At 52.3% G+C, this 13,221-nt stretch overlaps 1 protein-coding gene across 1 annotated transcript in view; it reads left to right on the forward strand.

The window, feature by feature from the left end:
* IPO7 (importin 7) overlaps positions 1 to 13,221 on the forward strand; it is a 275,583-nt gene that overhangs the window by 74,382 nt on the left and 187,980 nt on the right. The gene's annotated exons all lie outside the window — the stretch shown is intronic.

The raw sequence follows: 13,221 nt of genomic DNA on the forward strand, positions 1-13,221 counted from the left end.
AGCGTCCACTTATCAGGAAGCCCAGTGCCATTTCAACAGGACGGCGGCTTTGCTTCACCGTCTGGGGCTGCACATCAACATGACGAAGTCAGTGCCGATCCCTGTGCAGTGTCTCCAGTACTTGGGGGGGGGGGGGCTTCAGTCAATACCTTGACCGCAAGCGTGTGTCCTTCGGAGGAGAGACGCTTATCGATCCGTGGGAAGGCTCTGCATCTCATCTCAGCCCGCTCTCCTACGGTGAGGACGGTGTCTTCATTACTGGGGTCGATGGCTTCTTGCATCTTCCTCACCCCCAATGCACGTCTGCATATGAGGCCCCTGCAGGAATGTCTGGAGGATCAATGGGACCAGAGGAGGGGGCGTTGGGAGGACAAGATCCAGTTGTCTCAGCACGCTCGGCAGTCTCTGAAATGGTGGTGTTCCCCAGAGAATGTCTGCAAGGGGACCCCTTTTCACAAGGACATTCCGGCCCAGACCATAGTGACCGATGCGTCCCTCCAGGGCTGGGGAGCGCATTCGGGCCCTCTTCAGATTCAGGGGATATGGTCGCAGATGGAGACGACCTACCATATCAACTTTTTGGAACTCAGAGCAGTACACTTGGCCTTGAAGGCGTTCCATCCCTCCTTCAGGACGTCCTCCCTGCTGGTTCAGACGGACAATACTACGACCATGTATTACCTCAACAAGCAGGGGGGCTCCCGGTCACGCACCCTGTCTCGGGAGGCACAGGCGATCTGGAACTGGCTGGTGGCCAGGAATCTGACGATCACGGCGACCCACCTGCCGGGAGTGCAGAATGCCCAAGCAGACGCGCTCAGCAGACTCGTTTAAGAGAACCACGAGTGGGTGCTAAACGACGACGTGCTAAGAGACGTCTTCGCAGAATGGGGCACTCCGGATATAGATCTGTTCGCCACGGCAGAAAACAGCAAATGCCGTGACTTCGCGTCCAGGTACTACCAGCCAGGGACGCTGGGGAATGCACTATGGATCAGCTGGTCCAACAGCTTTCTCTACGCCTTTCCACCCATTCCCCTGATTCCGGCGGTGCTGATCAAGCTGTCGCAATCCAGAGCCAGAATGATCCTGATTGCTCCGGAGTGGCCGAGGCAATGGTGGTTCACCGACCTTCTTCACCGGTCTGTTCTGCCACACCGGCGCCTGCCGTGCCGGCCGGACCTCCTCACGAAGTTCGGAGGGCAGATGGTTCACCCCAATCTCTCGTCCTTGAGTTTGGCAGCATGGCTCCTGAGCTAGTGCAGTATGGACACTTGAACCTGCCTCAGGACTGTATGGAGATCTTAAAAGAGGCTAAGAGACCGTCTACGAGGACCTCCTACGCCTATAAGTGGAAGAGATTCTGCTTATGGTGCAAGGCGAAGGACTTTGACCCTACATCCTGTAAAGAAGACGTTATTTTGCCTTATCTGCTGCAGTTAGCTCAGTCTGGGCTTAATTTCCAATCTATTAAGGTTCATCTCGCAGCTCTGACTGCGTATAGGAAGGGCCCTTCTCAAACCTCATTTTTTCAAATCCCTGTGATTAAGGATTTTTTGGAGGGTTTGCGTAAGGTGTTTCCCCCTGTTAGAAGGCCTTCTCCACCTTGGGAATTGAATGTGGTGTTATCTAGATTGATGAGGGAGCCTTTTGAACCTATCCATAAGGCTTCGCTGCAGCATTTGTCTTGGAAGGCGGCCTTCCTTGTAGCCATTACATCGGCCAGGAGGGTGAGTGAGATTCAGGCTCTGTGTTGCCAAGAGCCGTATACTGTTTTCCATGCTTCTAAAGTAGTGATGCGTACCCATCCTAAATTTTTGCCTAAGGTGATATCAGATTTCCATGTGAATCAGATGATAACTTTGCCTACGTTTTTTCAGCATCCTTCCTCTCCGGCGGAGAGGTCTCTGCATTCACTTGATGTGCGTAGGGTGTTGAAATTCTACCTGGATAAGACAAAAGATATCCGCAGGTCGGATCAACTGTTTGTTAATTATGGTTCGGTGAGAACTGGTTTAGCTACCTCAAAGCAGTCCATTTCCAGATGGATTGTTTCCTGTATTCAGCTTTGTTACCAACAAGCTAATAAAACATTAGGGGGTAAGCCTACAGCACATTCGACTAGAGGAAAGGCGGCTACCACCGCTTTGCTTAGGAATGTTCCCATTGCTGACATTTGTAAGGCTGCCACCTGGAAGTCAGTCCATACGTTTACAAAGCATTACTGCCTGGACTCTGATGCTAGGGCAGATGCGCAGGTTGGACAGGCTTCGCTAAGGAATTTGTTTGCACAGTGATTTGTTGGTGGTTGGTCTTACTCCACCGCTTCTTGTTGGTTGGGATGGGCTTGCCATTCTATTCATAGATTATGACTATACACAGAGATCCCCTACTACAGAAGGAGTAGTTTCTTACCTGTAACTCCAGTTCTGTAGTAGGGGTATCTCTGTTATAGTCATAAGCGACCCTCCCTCCTCCCCGGTGGAGTAACCTGACGGTATCAGGCCTGTTGTTATACACCTTCAAAAAGAACTGAAAGTAACTTGTGTTGGCTGTGCATCCTGGGATACCGGGGGTCTCTGGAGAGTTTCTTAAAGGCACGGTATCCCTTTAGCAGACACATAATGACAGCCTATAGGGCTTGTCTGTCCACCCCTTCCTCTCTATTGTTTAAAGGGATTTTGGTGAAGGGAGTTTGTGATAATAAAGGAACATGTCAAATGTGAATAAAAATGACATTTCAACTTTATTTTGGCTTTTGTGTTCACTTCAGAGGAAGTGCTGGCCAGTGCAGCCTTGTGGTGATTAGGCTGTATTATTTTGTCTGTCTCTTAAGTGTCTTTGCAGGTTTGCAAATGCGGGACAGCTTAAGAGATATTTTTGATTGCTCCGGGGTCCCCGCACATGGGCGGGGATTATTCATAGATTATGACTATAACAGAGATACCCCTACTACAGAACTGGAGTTACAGGTAAGAAACTACTCCTTACCGTGAAGCTCCTGTGCTTCCAGTATTTAGGATTCTTCCAGGGAGCCCAAAACTACTGATTCCCAAGTGGTAACTTGCATTTTTATTCCACTGCCAATTGCGCAGCCCCTCCAAGCATTGAATAGCTTCAATAGCTTCTTCAGGTGACTTCCAGAGCACTTGTACACTAGAGAGCTCAGTGCACCTAGGCACTGAACACATGCTCCTGCAGTGATGTCATGTCCTTGTATCCAGTGCTTAGAAGTGCTATGCTCTTGCTCCTTTGTCACTCTGACCACAGTAGGTCACCTTGTCTGACCCTAATGAGAATCACTTCTAGTACGTTGGAAAAAGTAGGTGGCAGGCCAGTATTTATCCCACAAGCAAATCCTTCACTTTCACTTTCAGTTCTCGTTACTCAGTCTGTTCGCCTCACTATAATCTATCCAATAACTCCCTACTTGTTTGGGAATGGGAGGTAGGTGGGCTTCAGGGGGTTATGCTAGTGTCCAGAGCTCCTAACCTCCACCTAGAGTTTGTCCTAGGGAAATCGGGTAACCCTTCCAGCCAGTTGTTTCTGAAACCTGTTGCCCCATGCCAGTTGTGGGCTTGGCGCCAGGCCAGCTTCAAAAGAGGACCCTGCTGGCTGTAAACCTATCCTACACCTTCCTGTCAGTTTTTGTAGAAGCCCCCTGCGTCTCCTAGCCACTCCCATTTTCAAAATTAACTGAGGTAGTTAACTGGTGACTAGTCACACCAGGTCTTCTTGGTAAACCAGAAGGACTTTGGTGGTTTACAGAAAAGCATTTAACATGTTTTTAGTCTTCAGTTGCAACAAAAGGGAGGTTTACTGTATCACACCAAGCAAAGGGGACTACAGGTTTCGAAATGGCTTCAACCAGTGTCGTCAAATGTAGACTCCTTGTAAGAAGCTGACTTTTTACACTGTATATCTGATTGATATTTCACATAGAGTTCAGGGGTTGCCTTATAAGTGGACAGGTACTTGCTCTAGCAGTCCCAAGGTGCTCTATTTGGGGTAGTGTGGTTGAGCAGCCTTAGGCTTAACGGAGGGGAGTTCAAAACATCTGCAAATACAAGGATCAAAAAATCACACACGACTCGGGGAGATCCACACCAATTTGTAAAAATAGCAGGTATCTTTTATATATGTTAAGGCATTCAGGTATGTAATTTTTTTTAATCTAAATTCTTTTCAGTTCAAACAGTGATTTTTAATTTCGCCAACTTCCTTCTACAGAAGGAAGGGCAAGTATTGCAACCGGGTATAGCACAGCAACTGACTGGACCAATCTTCAGGAGTTTAGGTGAGTGATGGGCAAGGTCCAAGGCAGCACCAATAGTACACCACCAGAAGCACAAGGGCAGATGGGTTCAGAGTGCAAAACAGCATTGGGAGCCCAATGTTATTCCTTGGAGACCGGTCTCTGCAAAAAGAAGCTGCAGGTTCTGGCTTTAAGGTCAGTTGGGCTGAACCAACAGGCTGGCTCGGTCCTTGAGATGCTCTGCCATAGGGACACCCTTGGTCCCCTTCTCCACGGCCTGTGGGAGACGGGTGTAGAAGTGACTAGGCGTCTGGTTTTCTTAACGGGAGCAGTCGCAGTAGACGGCCTGCATGCGGAGACTGCAGGCTAAGTCTGTGGTTCCACGAGGGGTGAAACCACAATGGACTTTGGGGGACCTTCATGACACTGTTGGTCCATTTTGACTGGCTGGGAGTGACTGGTGCAGTGGTGGCTTCAGGTGTCTGTTTCTGGTTTTGGCAGTTCCGGAGACCTCGGTCTTTACTTTTGGAGTTTCTGCTGGATGCAGTGAACAGTTATGCTGTTCATCAGGAGGTCTTGGTCTTTGTCTTTATTGAAAGCAGGCAGGCCTCCCAGGTTTTGGAGACACAGCTACAAGACCAGATGTCTTTGATGCAGTTTAGACAGGACGGCAGACCGGTCAACTGGGCTAGGGCCAAGTCAGGTGCTCCCTTCAGTCTTCTGCTTTTGTGGCTCTTTGTGTCCTTCATAGGTCGTCTGGATCTGTTACTGTGGTGCCAGGGACTCCCCTAAATACTGAATTTAGGGGTGAGTGTAGGGTGGTAGCCAGTGGGCTACAGACCCTTGGTCACTACGCCCCCTACATAACCCCTTCCTGCATGAAGTAGGCATAACCCTTTCCCAGAATTCCTGAGTATGCCATCACAAAGATGGCTGTGTCTGGAAAAATCGTGTCCACCTCAGTGTAGCCCACCTTGGGGGTGGTACTAGCCCGGCGATTTGGCACGCCTTTGCAACGTGCTACTTTTCCCGCCTGTCCAGGGGCCAAGGGGTTCCTGGACAAAGAGGGGCAGCTTATTTTCCTGTGGGAGGGGGGGGGGGAGGGGGAAGCCAGGCTGTCATTCTAAAGGCGGCAGCTCTTTTAACCTTGCTGGCAGGGGGAGGCTAATCAGCAGGTCCTCCTGTGGGAGGGGTTGTTACACACTCATTCCTGGCAGTTTTTTGTTCTCTGCCTCCTGAGTGCAGTGGCTCTCACCCTAGGTCAGAACAGTGTCTCGTCTTAGGTGACAGGCTGACAGCACCCAGTCGGAGCACACTGGAGGCTGGTAGGTTTTCAGAGGGCACCTCCAAGGTTCCCTCAAGGTGCATGTGTTGGTAAATCAATCACTGAAATCGGTGTGGGTTTATCAATACTAGATGTTTGATACAAACATCCCTATTTTCAATAGTCATCATGTCGATGGGGAACTTTTTTGGGGGTATTTGTTTTCACCAGTGTTGGCGCGTGTTGTAAAATGGCTTCCCTGTCAACTTGCACTGACAGTAATAGGACTGACCAGCACTGGGGCATATCTGCTCAGGCAGGTATGCCCTCGTATGTAATGATCTGAAAGACACGTTAGTTAGATTCCTCACCTTAGATTATCCCCAGGCGTCAGACTGGATCCGGAAGATTTTTCGTCAGCAATACCCCTTGCGCGTCGCTAGGCGGCTTCGTGCGCCGGAATGACGTCTGAGTACTTGACGCCGCCCTCGCGCTCTGACGTCAGTTCTTCTTTTTTCCGCGCCAGTACGCGCAGATCCGGGAGAGCTACCCCTTTTAGTCTTTTTTGACTAAGTTTTTTTTATCCTTTTTGATCTTGTCTCGACACCGGTGCCGGTAGGATGCCTGGTTTTAAAGCCTGTGCTGACTGCAACCGCTTGATGTCGGTTACGGATCATCACCGCCGGTGCCTTTACTGTTTGGGCCTCGACCACGACGCGGAGTCGTGTTCGGACTGCAAGGCCATGACCTCGAAGGCTAGACGGGAGCGGTCACGTAAGCTTCTCGAGCTTCGCCACTCTGCTCCGCGCCCCTCTCGATCCCGGTCCAGGAGGAGGTCCAAGGATCGGTCGCGGAGCCGCAGCCGACGTCATCGATCGTCTGGCTCCAAGTCTTCGGGTAAGTCGAAGCACTCCAAGAAGTCCAAGAGGCGACACCGCTCTTCGGACTCCCCTCGCGCGACTCGGCCGAGGGTCAGGGTGGTTCCACCCGCGTGGCTCCAGCGGAGCCGCAGGCGCCGCGCAAGTCCCCCTACCTGCCGGTCCCTGGGACTGACGCGACGCCGGCGGAAGTCAGTGCCTTCCTCTAGGCCATGAGGAACCTGGCTCCGCCGTCGACGCCCGCTGGCGCGCCTTCGGGCCCCGCGGACCCGACTGGGCAACCTTGCATGACGGCGCCGTCGCCGGCTCCGGCCTCGACGCCGCAAGTGCCCGAGGGACCCGTCCCCACCGACGCCGGTCAACCTCGTCACGCCTCCTCCGCTGGCGTCGACACCAGATCTACCTCCGACGCCGGCTCCGCTCAGCGTCGTGCCCCAGTTCAGCCCCGCTCCGGACCCGGCGCCGTTACGGTGTCTATGGACGCTGCGTACGGCGCCGTTAGAGACACATTATGTCTATCGTCTGGCTCCGATCCTTCCTCCTGTTTACCAGGAATCGGATGACGGGGCCGAATGGGAGGGGTCTGAAGACCCTATGGCCTTTCAGGGCCAACTTGCACAGGACTGGGGGAGGCCAGTGGTCCGGATACCTCACCGGACACTGGATTCATCTCTCCTCCGACTGTGGCTTCGGAGGAGGGTGCAGCTTTCTCTGTGGTGCTGCGCAAGGCGGCTGCAGCCCTTGGGCTCGAGCTGCCTACCGTAGCTGTGAGAACAAACGTTCTCACTGAGGTGCTTCAGTCTGCAGCAAGCTCCACTGAGCCTCTGCTGCAATTCAATGAGGCCCTCATTGACGTTCTGCAGGGCACCTGGTCCAAGCCCTCCACAGTTCCTCCTGTGGACAGGAACGTCGCCAGGCGCCACCGCCCTGCTCCGGGCGACCCCAGTTTTCTGTCCCAACACCCTACCCCAGAGAGCCTGGTTATCCAGGCTTCTACCTCCCAATCCTCCTTCCCAACCGCTCCGCCGCACCGGGATTCCAAGAGTCTGGAACAGTTTGGCAAAAAGCTGTTCTCCCTTAGTTTGGGCCTGCGGACCTTGAACACCGCCTGTCTTTTGGACTGTTATTCCCACTCTCTGTGGGATACGGTGGAGGACGTGCTGCCCCTGTGTACGGAGGAGGTCCAGACACAACTTACCCAGGCTCTGGCCGATGGGAGGGATGCAGCGCGACATGCTATCAGATGTGGGCTTGACACTACGGACTCGCTGGGTAGGGCGATTTCTACCACGGTGGCGCTTAGACGTCACGCCTGGCTGCGGTCACGTCCTTTTCGGGAGATGTCCAGGGCACTCTCATGGACATGCCCTTTGATGGCACTCACCTTTTTGGTGAGAAAGCGGACAGTGCGCTGAATCGCTTTAAGGACTCCCGGGCTACGGCCAAGTCCTTGGGCCTCTCGGCCCCGCGGTTGCAAACTTCCGCCTTTCGTGGCCAAGGAAGGGGTGCCCCCTCACGTCTGCCTAGCCACCAGCCGCAGCACCAAACTGCGCGCGGACGTGGTTTCCGCTGAGGCGGTTCTGGAGGACGATTAGGTCAGCCCACATCCACCCCGGCAGCATCCGCCTCAAAGCCTTCCTAGTCCGAGCTTTCAGGCCCATTCCACGCCAGTGGGCGGCAGAGTTCGCCATCACTTGCTCCACTGGCGGTCCATCATATCGGACAGGTGGGTGCTGCAAATCGTCCGAACGGTCTACTCCCTCCCCTTCGAGACGACCCCTCCAGCCATGCCACCGCAGCACCACCGTATCTCGGGGGATCATTTGAATCTTCTCCACGAGGAAGTTTCGGCCCTCTTGGCCAAGGGGGCCGTCGAGCGCGTTCCGAGCCCAGAAGTAGGTCGTGGTTGTTGTTCCCACTACTTTCTGGTTCCCAAGAAGGGCAAAGGGGGCCTACGCCCTATCTTGGACCTCCAGAACGTCAATGCCTTCCTCCGGAAGGAAAGGTTCAAGATGTTTACTTTGGCTCAGGTTCTAGCTGCCATAGACCCGGGAGACTGGATGGTAGCGTTGGACTTGCAGGACGCATATTTCCACAGCCCCGGCCCACCGGCGTTACCTGCGGTTCACGGTAGGTCAAGAGCACTTTCGGTTTACCGTGCTCCCCTTCGGCCTTACCAGTGCCCCTCGGGTGTTCACGAAAGTGATGGCGGTGGTCACAGCTCATCTGCGCAGATCAGGGGTTCCAGTCTTCCCCTATCTCGACGACTGGTTGTTGAAGGCGGGCTCGCCCCAGGCAGTCATCTCCCACCTCCAGACTACGGCGGATCTCCTGCATTTGCTGGGGTTTTCCATCAACGTGCCGAAGTCATACCTGAGCCCCTCATAAGCTCCTCTTCATCGGAGCGGTTCTCGATTCGGCGCAGTTCCGGGTTCATCCACCGGAGCAGCGGGTCCAGGATATACAGGCCCTGATTCCCATCATTCGGCCTCTATCCTGGGTTTCGGTCAGGCTAGTGTTGCGGCTTCTGGGGCTGATGGCCTCCTGCATCCTACTAGTGCATCACGCCAGGCGGCGCATGCGGGCTCTGCAGTGGGACCTGAAGTTTCAGTGAGCCCAGCATCACGGCAACCTGTCCGACCATGTCTTGATCGCGGAGGGCACTGCACAGCAGTTGCAGTGGAGGCTCACGGACCACGATTGGGTCACGGGCAAGAGCCTCTCCCTTCCCCAACCGGAGCATGTCGTAGTGACGGATGCGTCCCTCCTGGGATGGGGTGGCCATATGGGAGAGGCGGAGATCAGAGGCCTCTGGTCTCCGGCGGTGTCTCGCCTCCACATCAACCTGTTGGAGATGAGAGCGATCCGACTTGCACTGAAAGCCTTCCTTCCCTCTGTCCGGGGAAGTGTCGTGCAGGTGTTCACGGACAACACCACCATGTGGTATTGCAACAAACAGGGCGGGGTGGGGTCGTGGACCCTTTGTCAGGAGGCTCTGCGCCTCTGGACGTGGCTGGAACACCAGGGCGTTACCCTAGTGGTTCAACATCTGGCGGGCTCTCTGAATGCCAGAGCAGACGAACTCAGCCGCCGGTGCATGATGGATCACGAACTCCGAAGTGGCGCAAGGTCTCTTTCAGCAGTGGGGAGAGCCTTGGTTAGATCTATTCGCCACCGAAGAGAACACGCAATGTCAGCAGTTCTGCGCGTTGGAATTTCCAAGGCGGCACTCGCTCGGCGACGCTTTTCGTCACGAGTGGAGTTGCGGTCTGTTGTACGCCTTTCCGCCTATACCACTTCTACCCAGAGTGCTGAAGAAGATCAGGCACGACCGGGCCCAAGTCATCTTGGTGGCCCCGGATTGGGCACGAAGGTACTGGTATCCCGAGCTACTCAGTATGTTGACCGATCCTCCGATACGTCTGCCCCTTCGGGAGGATCTTCTGTCGCAGCAGCAGGGGACGGTCCTACACCCGAACCTGTCCAGTTTCCACCTCCATGCGTGGAGATTGATCGGCGGCAGTTGATGCCATTTGACTTGCCTCCTGAAGTCTGTGATATCATTCTGGCAGCCAGGCGCCCCTCCACAAAGACTGTATACGCCTGCCGGTGGAACAAATTTGTGGCATGGTGCACAGCAAAGGCTGTGGATCCCCTTTCCGCCCCTCTTTCTGAGGTCCTCCTCTTTCTTCTTTCTTTGGCCCGGCAGGGCTCTGCCCTGGGCACCCTGAAAGGTTAGCTTGCTGCCATCTCTGCCTTCTTGCGGCTTCCTGATCAGCCTTGTCTTTTCAAGTCCCCTGTAGTTACACGCTTTCTAAAAGGCATTACTCACACGTTCCCTCCTGTCCCTTTTGTAATGCCTCAGTGGGACTTGAATCTTGTTCTCACATTTCTAACGTGCGCTCCCTTTGAGCCTCTTCATAATTGTCCTCTTCGTCTGCTGACGCTTAAGACTGCTTTTCTGGTAGCCATCACCTCGGCTAGACGGGTGAGTGAGCTCCAGGCTTTATCATCAAAGCCTCCTTTTCTCTCTGTTCATCCGGACAAGGTTGTCCTTCGGCCTCGTCCCTCCTTTCTTCCGAAGTGGTGACCCCCTTTCATCTTGGGCAGTCTGTCACCTTGCCTACCTTCTTTCCGCATCCTTCCAAAGAGGAGGAGAGGCTCCACCGTCTGGACCCAAAACGTGCGCTCTTCTTTTATCTGGACCACACTAAGCAGTTCTGGGTCGACTACCACCTTTTCGTTGGATACGTGGGTGCTAAGAAGGGGAAAGCTGTGCACAAACGGACCATCTCTCGGTGGGTCGTTTTGAGCATCAAAATTTGTTATTCCTTGGCAAAAAAGGACCCTCCTGTTGGGCTGCGCGCCCATTCTACTCGGGCCACGGCGGCTACTACTGCTTTGGGACGGGGTGTCCCTTTGCAGGACATCTGTCAGGTGGCAACGTGGGCTTCGCTACACAAGTTTGCCAGGCATTATTGCCTTGACAGCCAAGTCCGGAGGGATGGCTTCTTTGGCCGTTCTGTCCTCCAGGACTTTCTGGTGTGATCTTGGTTCGCAGACCCACCACCGGGGATGGTATTGCTTGGGTGTCTATTCTAAGGTGAGGAATCTAACGTGTTTCTTTTAGATGAACAAGTTACTTACCTTCGGTAACGATGTATCTGTAAGACATTAGTTAGTTAGATTCCTCACCGACCCACCCATCCTCCCCGTTCTGCGAACTGACATCTAGGGTTAAGGCAATCCCTTTCAGGGCCCTAGACTTTTTTGGCACCAGTGTCGGTCTCTTGCATGGCTCTGCGTTCCTGGCGCGGAAGGCTATGTACAAGAACTGACGTCAGCGCGCGAGGGCGGCGTCTAAGTACTCTGTCATTCCGGCGCATGACGCCGACGACGGACGCGGAGCAGCAGACTCCTAGCGACGCGCAAGGGGTATTGCTGACAAAATCTTCCGGAGCCAGTCTGACGCCTGGGGATATTCTAAGGTGAGGAATCTAACTAATGTTTCTTACAGATACATCGTTACCGAAGGTAATTAACTTGTTCTTCAGCACCCTACCTTAAGGCTGGCAGACCTGCTGTAGTGGTGACTTACAAATATCACATTCAGTGTTTGGAAACATGGCCCACAGAGATGTAGGACATTGCGTTTTCACTTTTGTCTGCACCAAAACACGCAGCCTGCAATGGTAGCCTTGCATGGGCCCCTTGGGGTGGCAAAATTTACTCTGCATTCCTTAGGCCCTCTTTAGTACCCTAGATACCTGGGGTACCATTTTATTAGGAACTTGCAGTGGGTGATGCAGGTTTTGCCAATTGGGGAAACAATTGTGTAGTTTTGGGAAAGCGCTCTGGCACTGGGCACATGGTTAGCATGAACCCAGGGCACTTCCGGTTGAAATCCCATCCGTTACCAGGCCAAAAGTAGGGGTGACTATTTCAAAAAGGCCTCTCTTTTCAATGTAGTTGTTCCTTAGCCTAACTTGTGGAATTTGACTTTTAAAAGTTTCCCTCTGCAAAAGTGACAGGCTACTGGGTCCTATGGAAGACTGCACTGTTAATCTGGTCACTAAGTGGACAATTTGCACAGAGGGTCTGTGCTTCCAAGCCACTTGGGGTGGCTTGGGTAATGTGAAAACTAAGGTGTATCTACAGGTCCATAACATTTTCGTTTGAGGTGCTGCCTACTGCACAGCTACAGCTGTTAATGCTGGTAGGGAAGACCCGAAGCGGTTTTAAAGTCTCATGTGGAACAGAACAATTCTGCATTCCAGCCTACGTGTGAGATTTTACTTTTGAGAAATTGATGCATCATATAAGGCCTTACTTAAAAGTTCAAGAAGTCAGTTAGAAGTGTGGTAATAGTAGCGATGCCCTTATTTTCACCATGTTGAAGGGGGGGGGGGGGATTAATGCTTGCATGGTCTCTTAGCTTTGCAGTCGCCAGGATCAAAATGTATCTGCATATTCCATTAACCTAAATGTCAAAGGTTCCAGGGAGACCATGCAGAGGGCAAATTCACACCGGTCTGTTATTGGGCTGCAACAAACAAAGGGGTCTGTTAACCAATTCAATGTTACTAAATGTTTGAACCACAGGATTGGAAGATTTTTGCAGTATGTGGATACCTGACCTGCTGGTCGCACCCTTTTGAAACATTTTTTTAAAATTATTTTTCTTTTTTCATTGCTTCATTAGTTAAATCAGCCAGTCCGTTTCATGCTACATTACGATTTAGTAGGATTTTTTTTAATGGCTAAACTCCTAATTAATTGTGTTGCTCTTTTGCGGTTTTTGTCAATTAGCTTCCAACCATTTACCAAAGACTGCGGTTTGTACACTTAACGCTTGACTCCAGTTACCGCCTTTCTAGTTTTCATTGTTCCTATTCCTTGTAAGCATTGTAGTGAATGCCTCAAGTCTGTCGTAAAGTGCACAAAGATTTTAGGGCAACTGGGTGGGGAACTGAAGATTTCCTGACAACTTTTGCTCTGAAATAATGTCATGGAATTATGGTCTCACTCCACCATCCTGTCAAGTAGTTGCCTATCAGCAATTGTAGATTATACTGCCTAAGCAGCCAAAACCTGTTACATAATTATGTAAACACTGTCCTGTCCGTTCTCTGGATGCCTTTGTCTGCATCTTCTTTATAGGGCACAGTCGGGCTTTAGTGTTGCTGTGTGGTGCCGGCTTCATTCTGGAGACTTTACATATGGTTCTGGGCTTGCCACCTCCTACAAGCAGATTTAGTTGTGCACTTTTATTCTCCTATTCGGTTTTGGAACAGTCTTCATTTAGCAGTGGTCGTATGATTTTG

The sequence above is a fragment of the Triturus cristatus genome, chromosome 3_2 (assembly GCF_964204655.1).
Source record: "Triturus cristatus chromosome 3_2, aTriCri1.1, whole genome shotgun sequence".
Classification (NCBI taxonomy): Eukaryota; Metazoa; Chordata; class Amphibia; order Caudata; family Salamandridae; genus Triturus; species Triturus cristatus.